The sequence below is a fragment of the Zeugodacus cucurbitae genome, chromosome 2, assembly GCF_028554725.1.
Source record: "Zeugodacus cucurbitae isolate PBARC_wt_2022May chromosome 2, idZeuCucr1.2, whole genome shotgun sequence".
Classification (NCBI taxonomy): Eukaryota; Metazoa; Arthropoda; class Insecta; order Diptera; family Tephritidae; genus Zeugodacus; species Zeugodacus cucurbitae.
Window position 1 is genome coordinate 76603408 of NC_071667.1, and position 19254 is coordinate 76622661.

A 19254-nucleotide genomic window follows, 5' to 3' on the forward strand; every position below is an offset into this window, starting at 1 on the left:
ATTTGTTCCGTTATTTAAACAAGAAGCAATGTGACTAAGTCCGAGAATATACAAGGATGAGACAAAATATCTTCAACAATCAAATAAGACAGGCATACTATTGCTTGCTCTCACTTTTCTGCTGCCAGAGTAAAGATGAAGCTTTTGCTTGAGTGTGCAAAAGGAAGTTTCTACGACATAATCTGAATTGACTTTGTAAAGCAGCATTACGCATAAGATGGCTCATTATCAGTACAAACTTTTTGAAAGAATCAACATTGTTCTGCGATTTATTGAGGTAGAACACTTAGTTTGAAAGCAAGTAGACTTTTCAGACGTAAAAGTATTTAATCCAAAAGCAGCTGGAAGCTTGAGAGGAGTTGAAAGGACAAAGGAACTTGACCTTTTAAAACAATTGCAAAACGACTGATCCGGTAGAGTACGACAGCTCAAGTCGTTTTAGTCATTGGAGGTTTCAGAAAAATATTGAAAGGTCAGGAAGAAAAGTACTTGACCTCTTAATGAACTTTTGAAACACCTGACACGCTGGACTCTGTCAGTTCCAGTTGTTTTTAACCATATGAATCCAGAGGGTATTGATGTAGAAAACTGAGTATACGCTCAGTGTGTGGATTTTGTGCTCAAAAAACACAGTTATTTACACAAAAACAGTAATGGGAGTTGATACCAAGATACTTTACCCGAGTTTGGAACCTGTAACTCATTCTTAACGTGCTAATCTAACAAATTTTCCAACACTTCCTGGAAACAATGCTGATAAAATAGACTCTTCAACGTTATTTGAGAAAAAGCGCAGTCAGTTACAGCTTTTTCAAATGTATTGTGTGTAGTAGCGACTGGACTTATATGTAGGAATTGTTGGCGCATTTAAAGCGAAAATTTATGATAATTGTAGAACAAGATGCTTCTAAAAACAATTTCCCTCGATAATATAGCAAGCTTGGATAATTTTGAATATCTTTGGTTAGAAATCTTCTAACTGCTAGGAAACATCTTAAAATTACAAAATAGTAGTTTATATTTTAGAATGCCGAAAACTTAATAAAATAGTACAAATCGAAATAAAGATTTATATAATTGAACTCCATTTATGATATAACCAAAATACCAAAAAAAAAAACGAAAAAAGCACACGTGTTTATTTGATATTCACCAAAATTATGAATTAATTAAAAAATTTTTGAAAGCATTTTTTCCTGGCTTTTCTAAAACATATTGCATGTTATAACACGCCAATAGCAAAATTCAAAAAAAAAGTTATAAATATATAAAGTACAGAACATCGAAAACAGCTGCAATATGAGCTGCGAAAAAAAATGATTTATGAAAAAAAATATTATTTGCAAAATGTAAACATACAGGTTTCAAAAAGCACATACAAACACATATACACACATACAAGTGTATGTAAGTATTTTTCAAATATGTGTGTTTTAAAGTCATTGTCAATTACTGGTGTATTTTGTGTGCATTTATTTTTCATTTTTCATATACTCCAAGCATTTTATTGGCATTCTACTCGTATTTGGATTTTAATGTTCATGTTTTGTTAACAAACACTTTGCGGTATTTGGAAAATGACAATATTTTGCCAATTATGCGCATAACCACAATGGCTCGATGTTCAAATAGCTAATACAGTTATGCAAACAACAAATTCAAGTCTATATTTGCATATGAATAAAAGTGGCAAACACAATTATATATATGTAAATAAATATATATGTATTTAAATAAATATATTTGCTTGCTAACATGCTGACTTTATCATTTATTTTGTATCAAGTGATTTATGGCAATATGCACTACTTACATTTATACTCGTACAAACATAGATACAAATATCTCCCATTGAGTTTGTAATTAATAATTTTTGAATAATAATTATGCTTTGATATTTATTAATTTCAATTTTAATTATAATTATTATTTTTGCATATTTTTTGTTGTCTGCAGTTATCAAAAGGCATATATTTGGAAGAGTAATATAGAGCACTCAATAAGAATGCTTAGCACTTTCTGTTAAAATTAGAAATTTCATATAGCCAATGAAGGCAGTGCATTAATAAATTGAAATGTTGTTGTTTTTATGCAAATTTCATTATTTACTTATTTTTATGTTGGACGGCAAGGCATTTATCTGAAACGTATTTATATCAATATTTTCACTGTGTTGCACTTGCAGGTTTATAACAGTGACAAATAAATAGAATTTTTATAGAATTTTTATATTTCATTGTTGAAATGTATGCATTTTTATTTCGCTAGTGAAAGTGTAATGAAAGTGACAAACAGAAATGGGTTAGTTGTTAATGTTGTACTTAATAAAAAATATTAAAAATATTTACTAACCACATGGAAACCACAAAATAAACTCATAACCCAAAACAGCTATGACAAAACATATATTTTTCAGATACGAATACGAAAAACGGCACTCAAACATATTTTTTAATCCTTCATCATTTCAATTTTTTCTCCATATGTGAAAAATTAATTCCCGTAATTTTTTATTTAATCCTTCATGTTAAAATTATTTATGTGAGGTGTTCATATGCAAAGAAACCCTAAATGTAGGCAGAGCTTCTACATTTTTATGCAATGTAAATAAAATTATGAAAACACCTAGTCTACAATTAGGCGCTTTAGTAAATAATACACATGCAGCAAAATCGGATTAGGTACATGTGAATGTGGAAGTTCTTTTAATAATTAAATCATTTTTATTTATTTTTTTTTCATAAACATTTCTTATTTTTCAAAGGAACCCACATTCATAGTTCATATTATCTATAAAACATTATAAGTATATAAAATACACCGTAAGCGTAAAGTATTTTTCTAATAAAATTCACTGGCAATAGCTTTTTTTATCCACGAAAGAAAATCAAGGTAAAACTTCATATATCAAAATATCAATATCTTTATACGCCAACTGCATTCGAAATTGTTATAATACCATTCCGAGTTTTCTTGACTGTGAACACTTTTAATATTAGCAAGGTAAATATTCATGTCTTAGATTCATATTGGATGAATCCTAAATGTAGGCAACGTTTTTGTTTATACAATAAAAATGTATGCTACGAATTAGGCATTTTGGTAAATAATCTTAGAGAGTTTATGAGAACTAATTGAGTTCTTCATTGAAAGCACAAACACAAAAAAGTAGTTTATAGAAAACCAGAAATACAGTAATAATAAAAACACGGAATTTGTTTTCTTCACACTTGGAGTGTGGTACCGGCAAGAAAGCCTTTTTGCTTGGAATTGACTACATGAATACAATTTAAAACATATTTTCTGATACAAGAAGTAAAATCGATCTGCACTTCGCACCAAATAAAATAAAAATGTCTGTGAAAATGTGAAATGTTTGTCATTTGACAATCATGGCTTCCATATAATTAAAAAAAAATACCATGAAACGATGTTAATGTTACTGAACAAGAATATATAAATATATGTATAAGAATTTAAGAATTTCGTTTTATCACTCGCAATAGTTTACTATTTCCATTCCAACACTTTTGAATTATTTTAAAAACCACAAAAATGTACAAAAAATATACCAAGCCTATATCCTCATAAAAAACCCCAAATTTCGAGTAAAAAGAGGCGTGAATGAAACACAACAAATAGCCAATGCATCATAATAAACAAGAATTAGCAGCGTCCCTCCCACCAATGATGCCGCAAACAGTTGCGCTTGTTGACAATTCCCACAAGCTAAAACTAAATAGCCAGCGCCGAAATTTAGCGGTATATATTTATTTTACAAAAATTTATATATGTGTATATATATTATTTTTTATTTGTATGAATTTGTAACTGCAAAATTTGCAGAGATTTAAATTTGACTTTTTCATGCATTTTTAAATAGAAACCCAAAATTAACAAGAAAGACAAAAAAATATTTAAAACGGGCGTGTTGAGCGACAGTCAGCTGGTGTGACCATTACACTTTTGGTAAAAGTCACACTGACCGCAGCATTAAACTGTTGTGGTCGACGCGACCAGCAGGAGTTCTCTGGTTACACGCAACACAGCTGTACTGAATTATGCATATATGTACATATATAGGTATGTATGTGTGAATTTGTAAATATTTACACGCACACACACTCATATATTTGGTGTTTAATTATGACATGGATCGCACATTTTTTATGCGGACAGTTTCTAAAAAAATTTAAAAACAAGAAAAAACGTTAACTTCGGCTGTACCGAAGCTAATATAACCTTCACAGGTGCATTTCTTTTAGTAACTATGTGTTTAAGCAATCTAAAGACGTAAGAAAAAGTAAGTAAAAAAAAGAAAACATTTTACTAATACTTTTTAGCCGGGTTGTTTGCTAGAAACATTAAGGTTATATAGTTAACCCATCTGAACAATTTCTTCGGAGATTATATTATTACCTTAAGCAGTAATCCATATCAAATTTCGTGCAGATACCACGTCAAATGCGAAAAATGTCCATACAAGCCCTTGATTCCGATCGTTCAGTTTGTATGGCAGCTATATGCTATAGTTAACCGATCTGAACACTTTTTTCGGAGATTAAATTATTTCTATGAACAATAACTCACACCAAATTTCGTGAAGATATGTAGTAAAATGCCGAAGTTTTCCATACAAGCCCTTGATTCCGATCGTACAGTTTGTATGGTAGCTATATAATATAGCGGTCCGATATCGGCAGTTCCGACAAATGAGCAGCTTCTTGAAGAGAAAATAATATGTGCAAAATTTCAAAACGATATCTTAAAAACTGAAGGACTAGTTCGTATATATACAGACAGACAGACAGACGGACATGGCTAAATCGACTCAGTTCAACCTACTGAACATTTATATATATACTTTATAGGGCCTCCGATGCTTCCTTCTGGGTGTTACAAACTTCGTGACAAACTTAATATACCCTGTTCAGGGTATAAATATATTTCAAAAAATTAAAAAAATGTCTATAAAAAATTTTGAACAAAATCTAAAAAAATTAAAAAAATCGACAAAAAAAAAGATCTAAATAAAAATTCTAAAAACAATAGATTTGTAAAAAAAAATTATAAAAACAAATTTCCGAAAATATGTCTAAATAAATTAAAAAAAAATCTGAAATTACTCTGAAAAAATTAAAAACAAATTGCATATCGATGTGTTTGAATAGGATTTTATGTATTTATGTATGTACGACTATTTGATTGCCTAAATTTTAGCTGAATTTCATTAGAGCTCACATGCATTATATATGAAGCTCACTCAATATTCATCACAATTCCCATTATGCTTATTATTTTGAATTATTTGTGCATCGTTAGTTATTATTATTTTTTCATTTCGCATAATTTGTGGCAATGCATGTACGACAATAATTTATGGCATATACGCTGGGAAATTATCACCAATTTCATTTTCATTTTGTTTTTGTAATATTATTTATTTTTTCATTATTTATTATTTATTTTTTTTTTTTAATATTATTTCTACTTTTTAAAACCACCAACGCGCGTACGCACACACGCTTACATGCTACATTTACTATTGTCTACTTTATGGCGCTTCCGCCTATTTTGTGTGACGCTTGACCACAGATCGCAGCGTTGACAGAACAATGCAAGTGCGAGCGCACACACAAAGCCATGCACACGCATGCAAACAATTGCAATGAAACGGCAGGAACAATTAAATTAAGTGCCATCATTTAAATGTTTTATTATGTGTGATGGTGACACCCACACGCCAACGCACACACTCGCATACATACACACGCACAGGCAAGCGCGCGAACACTGCCACACTCTATTTGCGGGTTAATATGATTAAGTGCGACGCATGACGAAGGCAAAAAACAAAACACACAACGCGAACAACAACCAACGGATGACAGCTTCAGCGCACAATTGTCTCACATGAACATACACACACACACACACACACATATATGTATGTATATATGTTTGCGTTGTTTTTTGTTTTCGTTTGTTTTTGCCATTTTCATTTGTTACATGAAAAATTAGCAGGACATTGTGTACGCGCTCGCTGGGGACCATTGCTGGCTGGCTGCCTGGCCGTTGTCATTATTGCGTCGCTGCAAATTGAACGGCGAAAACGGTGGAAAAGCAACAACAGCAAAGGCAACGGCGGCAGCAGCAGCAAGTCGTGCGACATTAAAAAGCTCCAATTAAAGGCGCGAGCGGCATGGCATGAAGACAATGGCGCGTCGGCTGTTAATCACGTAAGACCGGTTAATTAAAAAGAAGTCAATTGTGTTTGTTTACAGATTGCCGTTTAATAAGTGTGGTGTTGCGTACGCGTACTGTTGTCTGCTTAAAAGTGTGTGTTGCGTGTGTGTTGAAGCAGAAAAAAGCTCACAGCTGATGCAGTTTTATGAATGTGGATTGATGATTGTATTTATCCGAACATTTATCGGATTATCGATTTTGTGAAAAATAATTCAAGTTCAAGTTGTAAGTTTTTAAGTACAACTTAAACAAATTTAAAGCTTATTTAAAATTTTTATTCGAAAAAAATTCTGTGAGAGTTAGAAGAGATTTGAAATTAGAGATTTAAAAATAAAATATTTTTTAAGGCATTTTATGAGAACACAAATATCTCCGAACCGTCACAGAGCCTGACACTGCATTTCTCATATACACAATAGTAGTTTTTAATACATATTGTTATCAATTTGATTACAATCGACACAGTACATTTCATTTTGATCCAAATAAATTTAAAAAAAGTTTTACAAAACGAAAATTTTATTTATATCCAGTAAAATCATTCCAATCATTCGAATCCCCAAGTGTTGTAACACTAGAATTTCACTAAAAAATGTTAGCTAATGTACATACAAGCTCTCTATTATAACTGTCCAAAAGTCTATTTTTATTTTAATTATATCCTTCACATTTTGCTCTCAGTGAATAATTTTAACAAGACAATATAAAAAGTTAAAGTGATATGCCCAACACTGATAATTCCAAGCTCGACTAATGTAAAGCTGTATATCTTTTAATCAGCATACTTTTAAATTTAAAATGCCACTCGGAATTATACTTGGAAACCTATCAGAAAGAATTAAGATCAATTAACAAGAATGAGGCCAACGAGTGCTTTTATGCTGACTTGTGTGTTGGTTTGAGTTTATGGAATTAACTTGTTATTATAAAGAAATATTAATAAAATCCATTTATATGTTTTATTGTAAAACTTGACAATGGCCAAAAGTGGAATTTTCGGAATAAATGCACATGTTTGGTTATAATAATAGAGGTAGAACAGAACAGAACAGTTAATGATAGCAAAATGGTGAAATAAAAAATATATTTTTTTTAACTTGGAAACAGAAACTTAATTTTTCCTTTCAAAGTCAGTCAATAAATTCCTCATCACCTAACAGACAATGTGATTTCTCAATTCAAATATTTTTATATACAGTTTTTCTCTATTACATGGGGTACAATACAAACCACGCTTTCAATGAATTTCTTTCCGATTTTTTAATTGTATTTCTTAAAATCAAAGCCAAACCTAGTATGGTGATCCAGTTATTGTAAAAAGTTATAACTTCGCCTCCACTTCAATAAGTGGAATTTTCTTATCCACTCAAATCACAATGAAATTTTTATAAATTTCATTCATATACACTGATAACGAATGAGATATCACGACGAGATATATTTTCGGATAAAACGTTAACAGAAATTATTTCACCTCTTTGAAAGAACATGGAATCCCAAAAATTGCACATTGACTGTAAATTGACCAGACTTAAAATTATTTCTTCGATATTGTCAGTGAAAGTAACGGTTTGGATAAAAAATATTAACTAATACATATAATTAATTGTTCAACTCATATGTTTTTATATAAATTCGATGAAATCCTAAAAGTAGGCAACAGTTTTATGGTTAATTTCTAAAAAAAACGATTTCAAAGAATATAGAATTCCAAAATTTACAGATTGACTATAAAATTTCAGAAGTTCTCTAAATATTTCTTAGAAATTGTCGGTAGAATTAACGTTGGAGACGAACAGATGTGAAGTTAACTAAATACATATAAATTATTGTTGAACTAATATATTTTAGAAATGTATATTCGTGGAGATCCTAAATGTAGGCAACATTTTTTTTTTTTTGATTTTTGTTGTATAGTTGTTTTTACAATTTTGACAAATTTGATTAATATTATTTATCGTTCTTAGCCATTACTTCTAAGTAATAAGGTCTAAAACAACCTTCTGGTGAGGCTCATATGGGATATTATTACTGAATTTATTTTATAATAATCTCTGAACAAAATTTATAAAAAAAAAAATTTATTAAAATACAATTTGTAGAACCATTAGTTGTTCCATGTTTAGAAAGCGAAAAATATCGCTAATCATTTTAATGAAAATTTGTCAAATTTTTGTCATGAGTATTTCATTTTAAAGCCTTTTTCCACAACTCACCTATAAAAATGTAAAACACTTAGCTTAAGCCTTATGTGCAAGCCACAAAGTATGGTTTATCTATTAAATCACCATTTGCGCCTTTTTGCATTATCTCCCAAGCATGCACTTCAAACACTCTGCACATAAACACTAAAGACATAAGCACCAAATAAGTAGTATGCCTCCTTTCCTTTACTATCCAATGCAATCAATCTATTAATTAAAGTGTTTTACGAACTCTCAGCTGTAATAAAGCACAGCAGTAAATAGCACACAACAGATGAAGAAGAAGAAGAGGAAAAGGAAAAGGCAACAACAACACAAACAGTAATAGCAACAGCTACAGTTTCAGTTACCCCAATCGACAAAAAGTAAATGCAAAAGTTTCGCAAAATAAAAGAAAAACTACTACAAAAGCAACAAAGACAACAGCGACACTCACCAGTTCAGTTTAGTTTAGTTCAGCAGCTTTTGTGTCGGTTATAAGTATGTAGTGTTGTAATTTGCAGGGAATTTTCCACAGAGACGCAGGTTAATATTTAAGTTGCGAAGTTCACCTGTTGTTTAGCGTTTACACTGTGTGTGTTTTGCACGCTTTTGCACTAAATTCTGAATTTTTGTTGTTTTTATTTTGTTTTTACTTTTCTGCTTTTATTTTTATTTTTTTTGTTTTTCCTTTCGCACTTGCTTTCAGTACCTCTGCAACATTTTCTTTTGTCACTTCATTTGCGGATATGCTTGGCTGTTTTGTCAGCGTAAATAGTCAGCAAATAACAGTTGCAGAAGCTACTCACGGCATAACAAGTAGTTTACACTCTTGTGTGGAGATGATTTAGTTTTATTTTTGTTGTTGTTGTTGTTGTTTTCTAACTGCGAAAATTTATTTATTTATTTACTGAGTTTAAATTATTTGATTTATTTGTGCAAAGTCGTTTGTTAGTTGCTGTGAATTATTTAAATTGCAGCGCTGCATACTTTTAGGCGCTTTGGCGCTTACTTGCGCATAAATTAAAGCACGTCAGCGTATGCCAAGTGTAAATAATTCAATTTACACGCACACGCTGCACAACAACAACAAAAACAATGCATGGTAGTCTGCTAGTTGCCTATGTCTTAGTGTTAGTGCGTACTAGCGCCTTTTAGTATGCTAAGCTTGCCACCAGCGTATCCTTAAAAAAGCGCTCGAATGAGCTGGCGAAAATGAAAAAAAACGAATTGAATTATGGTGTAAATTGTGAAAATATGCGTGCCAAGACAGCGCGCGAAGCAAAAGTAGCAACAACAAAGAAATGAAAAAAAATAAAAAATATATATATATCAGACACAAAATACCAGAGCGAGGCGAGTGCTCCCTTTTTAGTTTTGTTGTTTTTGTTTTAATTTTTTATTTTTTTTTTTATTGTTTTCGTTTTTATTTTTTGTTTTTGTTTTAATTTATTATTTTTTTATTGTTTTTATTTCTTATTTTTATTTTTTGTTCTTTTATTTATTATTTTTATTTTCTCTTTTTTGTGTTCCTCTTGTTGTTAGTGTTGTTGCGCCGTTAAATCAGCAGCACAAATTCTGTTGGCTCATGAAAAATTCACAGCAACACAACGCACACACACACGCAGACGAGCCTCGAATAGCGCGTTTAACAACAATTTCGTAGCTAGTTGTATTTAATGTACAGTTAAACACATATATACCGCTATGTATGTTAGTAGGTCTGTGCGTTTGCTTGCGCTAAATCAGTGATAACTACTTTGTCGAATTGGAGCACTCATACGCCCTGTACAACCGCGTTTTCACCAGGCGCTGCTTGTGTGTGTTTTTGTTTTTGTATCTTGTATTTGTTAGCGCGTTAATTTGATGGTACAATTGTTGCTATTATATATGCATATAAGAATGTAAGCTAATAAAACGCGACGCAACACGAAAATCTCAAGGAAAATACGAAATTTCTATTAGACGCTTGTACGCATATATATTTATATATATATATATATGTGGCTGTGTGTGTTTTCTAAGTCAGCTGATAATTTTTTCTAATTTTTACTTGCCACAGCAGTTGTTAATACATTTATGCTATATTACTAACGGAAATAACACGCTTCACTTTTAATGCGTACCGCTTGCTCTTAGCAATATTTAACACTTTCGTTTGAGCGTTTTCCCAGCAACCACTTAGCAATTAATAGTTGTAATTAATTGTAATTAAAGTAATTATAACAGTGTAGCGCGTCACACACACACACACCCTTACTTTGACTCACTTGACTGCACTCACGTATTTATTTAGCATACACGCACGCACTCACGCTCCAACACATACGCATGCATGCGTGTGACCGAGTAAATTTTTTTTTTTGTTTTGGAAAAGCCGTACTTATTGAAAATCTCTAAACACTAAAGCGTTAATATTTTGCATTCAAACGCGTACAAGCGACGTTTTCGACACTAACAATCGCAACGTTCCGGCGTGAATGAGCCACGGCTGCTCAGCAACCAACAATTTCCGCGCAACTTCGTGCCGAGCCGATTGTACGAAAGGACAAGCAGTCGCTTTACGATGTGCGCTCGGTTTGTTCGTGCAAATATGTTGGAGTCGTCGTGCGAGTAGTGGAAATGTTCGTCTTACAAACATACATATATAGCACGCATGAAAACAACAACAATATAACAACAAAAATACAACACGCAATTGTCGTTCTCGTCTTCGTCGTACTTGTTTTTGTTATCGTTGTTGTTGTTTTGACTGTTTTGTTTTTGTTAACATCGTCGTTCGCATTGAGTCTGACGATGAGTTTAAGAGCGACAAAACCGACAGGATGAAAAACTGAGCACAGCAGCTTAGTTGTAAATGCCAAAATGCCAAAACTGCAATCCGTTGGATAACACACGAAGAAAATGTTCTGCGAGCCAACGAACATATTTGCTGTTGTTGTTGTTATCGTTTTACATTTACAGTTACTCAACACGCATTCGGTGTGAAGCAGGTTCGACCAATTCCGGTCGTTAACGAATGGCTATAACTATAACGGTACATATGTACGAGTATGCACGAGCGCCATGCAGTTGAGACACAAGCGTACCGCAAGCATACCCAAAATCCGCTACCAACTTCACTTGCACTCTCCAATGCAAACAATAGTTTATATATGTATGCCTGTATATGTATGTATGTGTGTAATGTGGTGTATTCGTATAATGGCAGTGACCTGACACACTAGCGAATGCGGTGCTACTCCTGCTGCTGACGTATGAGCGAGGGCTGGCTAGCTATTAACAGAGGGCGCAGCAACGACAACGAAATGTGCAGGGAAAATCTCAATCTCAATTTGCCAAAGTAGATAATCTCTCGTTATAAGCCATGGCTTACATACAAACATGCATACATATATACATACATACATATATACATATTTAAATACATACATACATTTATTTATATACATACATATACATATAAGTCTTCCTACAATCGTATGTGAGGTTATGGTATGGCGCTAAGCCACCTGTTCCGACCGCCAATGCATTACAATTGTAACTAACTAAAAATACCCTTCACCACACAGCTTTTAACTATATAACTACAATTAAGACTACCTTTAAGAGTCTCGCTACAAGTTTCTACATTTCATTTATTGCACTATTGAACCGGCTTTACCGCTACTTATAACGTAATTTCGCTATTTTACACTACCAACTAACGTGTGGCAACCATTCGCTTTCAATTGACCGTCGACACTGATTTGCGATTTCAGGTTCGCACTGCGTATGGCACTCGTTGATGCAACAGTTTGAAAATAGCCAAGAAAGGCAGTGAGGCGGGGACACACCGAAGTTGAACTGTGTCAGCAGCAGCCGAAACTTAAGCGAGAGAGAATGAGAGCTCACTCTCATTCTGAGAATGCGTAAAACGCGAACTGTACTCAACACAGCTCAGAGAAACGCAATGAGAGACGTTACTCACGCTATTACCCTTCAAAAGGGCAAAGCAAATAGTGTGGCATACTTACAAGCGCGCATTTTGATTTTCCTTGTGTGTGGTGAATTTTAGTAGCTCCACTAATGGAGTTAACAGCGGTTGAAGTGAAGTGAAAGAAATATTTACAAAGGTTGTTGAACAGCGTTGCAGTTGGTGCAGTGCATATCGATGGGGTTTGCATTTTTCTTAGTTTTACTAATGCCCGTGAGTTTGTTGCAATGTAGAGCTTGCAAGGGAAAGGTCATTAAATCTCAGTTTTTTTATCATAGAGCATAATTAGCAAAACTGGCTTTACATAATTATCTCGATGACCTTGTTTTGGCAACATCATATGCTAACACACAAAATTGTTACCTTCAGACACCTAACATATTTACAGATATCCCAAATACCGCCGTCTGCATTTTGTATGGTAAGACGAAGGACTACGCTTTAATACTATAAAATTTAATCAGTGAGAATTATATGATTGGAAATTTATTTCAACCGCATATTTTATTTTCGTCAACTTATTTTTGTCGTCTCATCCTTTTAATATAACCCTAAATGTAGGCAACGTTTAATTTTTTATTTCCTTAATAGTAAACCAAATTCAGTTTTTAATGTTTTGCGTCACCAACATATGCCCCTTTATTGACAACCGACGAGGTGTAGGACTTTTTTTCCATCAAAAATTAATAAAATGCAAGCTTTAAATCGACTACCTCGGCTTGATGACTTGAAGGCACACTATAGACATAGAAGAATTAACTCGACCGTGTCTAGTTTTAGTATATGTTCCTATATATTGCGAACACCAGATTCTGAAGGATGTCGAAATGAAGTCATTAAATACTTCTTTTAATATCAACGAACCAAACACTTCATATTTAATTCAGGTTCACCCTAAATGTAGATAACGATTTTTTTTTTGATACTTATTGAAGCAAAGTTTAAGAAATTATCTAATAACAAACGGCTCATCGTATTAATAGAAGGGAGAGGTTTATAGTAAAGTGCATAGTTTCTACTTAGCATACATAACTTTCCTCTGATCCTTAACAGCTTTTGAAGATAAGATAATAAAGGAGATTCTTATAAAAACTTACTTATTTCCACAAATTAATTCATATTTTCCAAAACAATATCTTACAACTAATACATTGCTAGTTGAGATTTAAGCTACCATTAAACTGACCTTTAATTGCCCTGCCTTTTGCATTCTACTTGAGTGCAAAGCAGTGAACGAACATAAAAATGTTAGCAAATCCCAAAAAACTCAATTCAAATATGAGTGAAGAGACAACGAACGTTAATAAAATGAACTGAGATTCCATGAATATACTCTCAGTTAACAGCAAGCAGTTAACAGTTACAGTTGCTCAGGAGAATATTAATGTTATTAGCATTTGCTGTTACATTAACAGCACTGTTCATTTAACAGTCACAGGGCAACCATTAAATTATTTACGATATTAAGGGAATCGTAAAACTTACTACTTCTGTAGATAATAGCAAAGCTAAAATATAAAGGAAATTTTCTCTTCAGCTAAAATTTAGCTCTTTTAAGCGTTAAAAGCCGCAGTCAAAATATATTTTTAAAATAATAAGTAATGTTAAGTTAAAAGTAACTATTTTAAGTGCAAACTAGTGGAGTTTTTATTATTATAAATTTATAAAATAAGCTAAGTAAATAATTATAATACGAAGTATCAAAAACAAAGTAATGAACTACATTATTTAAATTATTATAAATACTTTCGATTTTCATATTGTAGTTGACGTGCCAAAGGCTTATAGTCTAGTAACAGGGAAGTTTAAGAATTGAGGAGACTCAAATATTTATTAGCTGTTTACAATAACACTATGGATGAACACTGTTAAATGTATTTCAAATGAGAATCAATTTATCCATAGTTTAACTTTACTCGTAATTTACATATTAACATTTACACCATTTCTATGTATAAAATTATCTTATAAGAACTCAAAGCCACCACAGTTTTAACAGTCTGTATTTTAACACTGAAAGGCAACAGATACTCCAATAAATTGTTGCTTTATAAAGCATCTCGTATCTCGTATTTGCTTCAGCTCAAAAGCTTATGTAGTTGTTATATACAAATTAGACAGAAAAAACTATTTTTAACGTACGATATTACGAAATTATCTGTCCCCTTAAGTCTACGATAGTTCGCATTTATAACATAACGGAGCTTTCTGTCGAGAGGATACAAAACTAAAAATCGTAAATTGAATGTTGAAATTTTTGGTGAGTAACCATATGCCGTCTTTTAAATGTTTTCTAGAATATGGCGCTTCATTTTTGCCATTTTGAAGAGAGCAGGAATGGTATGTGAACCCTTAACCAACAATAATTAATTCTAATATAGATACGTTGACCATTTGTCTCTGTCGTCTCATAATGCTGTCAATATCGGACGTATTTAGGGTTTGGATAATTTATTTCTTAACATTTATAATTATTAATTTTTCACAACAAAAATATATCGGTTAGTAAATACGGTTCTCAAATGTATCATGACCGCAACGCCATCTATCGAGTAGATTTTTAGTCCGAATATAGACCAAAAATGCTATTGACTTCTCTATCGAGTCTGTCTAATACCCACAAAGTAAATACCTAGGATGTCGGTGAATCATCTCCTATTCATTTTGGGGTCCCCTAGAGGTTCTATTGAACAAATTTAGCTCCTTTTCCATCTTATGTATATCTATTAGGACTTTGCTTCCGCCGTTTTTTTTTTTTGTATAAAAACGGTTGCAAATGTCGATGAGCCTCAGCCGCACTTTTCTTGGAATTAAAAAAGAGAAAAGCAAAATTTCCCGCAAATGTCGAGAATTCGACTCAAAAATTGACATTTTGACAGTTGAGAATAAGTTTGGGATGCAAACAGATCTCTACAAATATTTTGTTGGGTTAATGTTGACACAAATGTCCAAGATCGATATAAAACGATTTAATCGATTTAATCGACCAGTGCCTGACCCTAGAGACATTCCCGCAAACGTCGAGAATTCGGCTCAAAAAGTGACATTTTTAGCGGAGAATAAGTTTGGGATGCATTTGTTGGGTTAATGTTGATACAAATGTCCAAGGTCGATATAAAACAACCGATTTAATCGACCAGTGCTTGACCCTAGAGACATCTATTGGAAGCAAAGTTGTAATAACAACAACCACACAATTTTCATTGAACTATATTCGAATAAATTTTTTGCGAAAGCATTCCCAAACCAGATAAACTTTAAACTCTAAATTAAAGAGGGAAACTTAGAAGAGCTTCATATTTCCAACCTTTAGATGATTCTCAACAATAATCCAAATTCGTGTGCTGACTTGAAGAGTCTGTTGAAAATAAGAATTAAAAATAGAAACACTACAACCGAGAGGAAATGAATATTTATTATGGCTTAAACAGCATTTTTCGCGCTGTTATTACTTTACGCTTTACAACGCCATTTTGGTCATTATACGAACACGTTTTCGCGCTTCTCTTTTAAGCGTTTTTCTTGTTGTTGTTGCCGCGCTTTCCCACCAAATGCAAACGCTTTGAGTTCATCCTCCTTTGTCGCTGTGTTGATGTTATTTTTGTTGTTTATTGCTCTGGATTTGTATTTGTTTATTTTGCGTTTCTTTATTATGTTTTTAGCGTTCTTCTTCGTTTTTTGCCGTAATTTTTTCAACGCTTTTAAAGGTTTTCATTACACATTTTGTTTGTGTGTGTAGTTGTTGCGCTCCTGCTGTTATCGTTGGTCATTATTGTGGTCACCGCTGTGTTTTTTGCTTTTGTGCTTGTTGTTGTCATTGACGCCATCTCGATTTATTTAGCTGAACGCGAGAGGACTTGGAATGCTTGGAAATTGTACTGTGAGTGTGAGGGGGAAACGCGGTTTTTTATATATTTTTATTATGCGCCAAAGCTCAGTACGGTACATTATTGAAAAGAAAATAAAACTTTGAAGTTCTTTATCTTTCTTGGATCTACAACCTCACTTTGTAGCATCAGTTTAATATTTTCTATGAATGCCTTTTAAGGGACTCGTAGAATCAGAAATATAGACCAATATCCCATATTTCTTTCAAAAATTATCACATTAGATGTGTGTGGCTTTGATGTAAGGGGTTCGCTCCTAAATGTAGGCAACATTTCGTTTTTTTAATGCTACCTATGATATATATATGTATATGCATACTCTTATCCGAATCTTCGCATGAAAAATGAGGTTATCCGTCTACAGCTGTTGCTATCAATCAAACACGATTCTCGGATATACATTGATATAAAACATTGCCTACATTTAGGGTTAGAATTTGATTTTATTAGAATTTGGTATTCGTGAACCCACAAACGTAACTTTCTTTATAAAACCCTTGATATAAAAAGGTTTTAAGCCTAAATGTATACTACATTTATACAAAAAACATTTTTAAAAACTGTGTTTACTGCGCTATTTATAATAACTGTTAAAGTCGACAAACATACACATTGCTTTGAAACGGTACATACAATCTACTGCTACAATTCCTCCGTTACAAAAATAAAATTAAAATAAAAAATTCAAGCAAAGTAGATGCTAGTGGACCGCATGGCAAATGAATGTGTGGCGCATGAACACGCTCTTCACACACAATCGTCATTTTCATTGCTTTCGCCAGCGAAATTTATTGATAATTTATTTTGACATTTGTGGTTTGTGATTGTCATTATTGTATTTATTTTAATTTTTTATTGTTTTATACACTCCACCCACTTGGCGTTTGGCTGATTTAATGGGCGTGTACGTGCTGCCCTCCGACGGTAACACAACAAGCAACAACAACAATGCGGACACAGTAATTTCCATTCATTTATGGCTCACGCTTCTGCGAGTGCGTTGTGATTTCGTCGAGGTTGGTTCGTTCGTTGTCAATCTCCGTTATCGCTCATTTACCAACTTTATGCATTGCACTCTGGCCCTCCGGCTCCAAACTCTCGGACCCTCCGGCATGCTGCTGCTGTGTGTAATGTGATTTTTTATTGACTTGTTTTTCGTTCCCGTCAATTGTTTTGTGTAATTTATTCTCATAATTTGCATAGAAAAATATTGACAAACAGTTTTACGAACTCCATCCCGCAGCAGCACAAACATGCCGCGGTTGGTGGTGGTGGACTGAGTGGAGTGTGAGAAGAAGTGTGCAAGATTTTGCATAATATATGTAGTATGTGTCGGAGAGAGTGGTCGAAAAAAGTGAAAACCGAAATACATTTTTATTTACTTAAGTGAAATCGAAAAGTGCATTTGGTGCGTCATGCGGCTAAGTTTGGCGGTGACGCATTCAATTGAGAATCTTCCAGTGTCTTTTGGGCAAAGAGGAATACTATTTTGCGTTATTTTAAAGATAAGATTGGGACATGTACAATAAAATTCCCACATAGATAATAATTAATGAAGTATGTAAGCAATTGAAGATAGTTCAATATTTAACCTTTAACTGTTCCATCTTAGCCTTTGCGAAATTCAAATATTTAATACGAAAGGGAATTTTTTCGAAGAACTCAGAAATCTGAGAAACTGTTTTAAAACATCAAGAAAGCCGAAGCTTATTTACATCTCGACCCTTTGGTAAGAGTTCGGGCACTGTCTTTATCGTTAAACCTCGTACTAACCTTACAAGTTTTAGGTTATATTTTTCATATTGACTACCATAACCATAACTCACCGAGTGATGGATAACCTTGAGAAGAATAAGATACGCCGTTATTTAATTAGTAAAACGACTGGTCTTGTAGAAAAGGAAGAATTAAGTAGAAAGGCTTGGTAGGATCCTCGTATTAAAATTTACAGAATTAGAATGCTATCTCTGTCCTCTGGAATGATTAAGTTAGGGCTTTCAAAACAAAAAAAACATCTGGATCACTAATGGAGACTCTATCCGCTGCGATATTACGAAGTCTCACGGCGTAAGATCATGCAAAGAGGCAATCAAGAGACTACTAGACGCAATATTGGTTAATATTATTTGGGTACCTGGTCATACACACCACAAAATTACTGTTGACATTGGACAGACAAAAAAAGTCTACTTTTGAGTAAGAGAGAGCTAAGAAAACTTAAAACGGGGCACTTACCTCTAAGATGCCAATTTCAGAGAGTTGGTATAGTAGAATCGGCAGAATGATATGTACTAGGGTCTCGTCATTGGTTAAGAAGGGATACTTTTCGCGGATCCCAATACTCCAACTTAAGAATAATTGGGCAGATAGGGTGGAATTTCATCAAATCTACTGAGTTATTTAGGTCACGCTTATTAGGGTAACTTTGGGGGGCACACGCCCAATGATGGCCTAAGTGCGGCCGCTTGCGGTCCGTCTCCCTCTTCAACCAATCAGCCACTCAGACTCATCCAAAATCATTTTGAGAATAGTATTAATAGTATTGTAAAGTTCGTTACCTTGTATAGATTCTACAACACAGATCTACATATATTAGCACTATTATCTTTCTTATGAGAAAAATCTTGCTTCCACTTACTGCATCATTAATTTAGGCACAAAGTTTCGAAGTATTAAAATATCTTCAGGTGTGTGACTTTGATAAATATCATTTGAGCCTAAATGTAGGGAACATATTTATTCTATACTAACATAAAATGCTGGAGCAAAGACACAAAGACACAAAAATAAAACAAATTTTATACTAAAATACAACAAAAAAATATCCCATTTCTAACAAAATTATTGCATTACATTTTAATAAAAAAATTTCCCCCACCTGACATTAAATTTTACGATTAATTTTACCCACTTTAGTGACGTCTTCGTAGTCAAAAAAAAAACTCTTGCATTCATTGCATTT

General features: G+C 33.1%; 1 protein-coding gene across 3 annotated transcripts in view; it reads right to left on the minus strand.

The window, feature by feature from the left end:
- LOC105211322 (hemicentin-1) overlaps window positions 1-12219 on the minus strand; it is a 428984-nt gene extending 416765 nt beyond the window's left edge. The window contains exons 1-2 of one of the 3 annotated variants that reach the window (XM_054227746.1): window positions 12033-12219; window positions 8887-9314 (exon numbers count right to left, since the gene is read on the minus strand). The gene's annotated coding sequence lies outside the window, so the exon portion shown is untranslated. Of the gene's footprint in view, window positions 1-8886; window positions 9315-9776; window positions 11093-12032 lie in introns of those variants that run through there. The other 2 variants (XM_054227750.1, XM_054227748.1) reach the window with 2 other exon arrangements.
- Between the last annotated feature and the right edge of the window lie 7035 nt (window positions 12220-19254).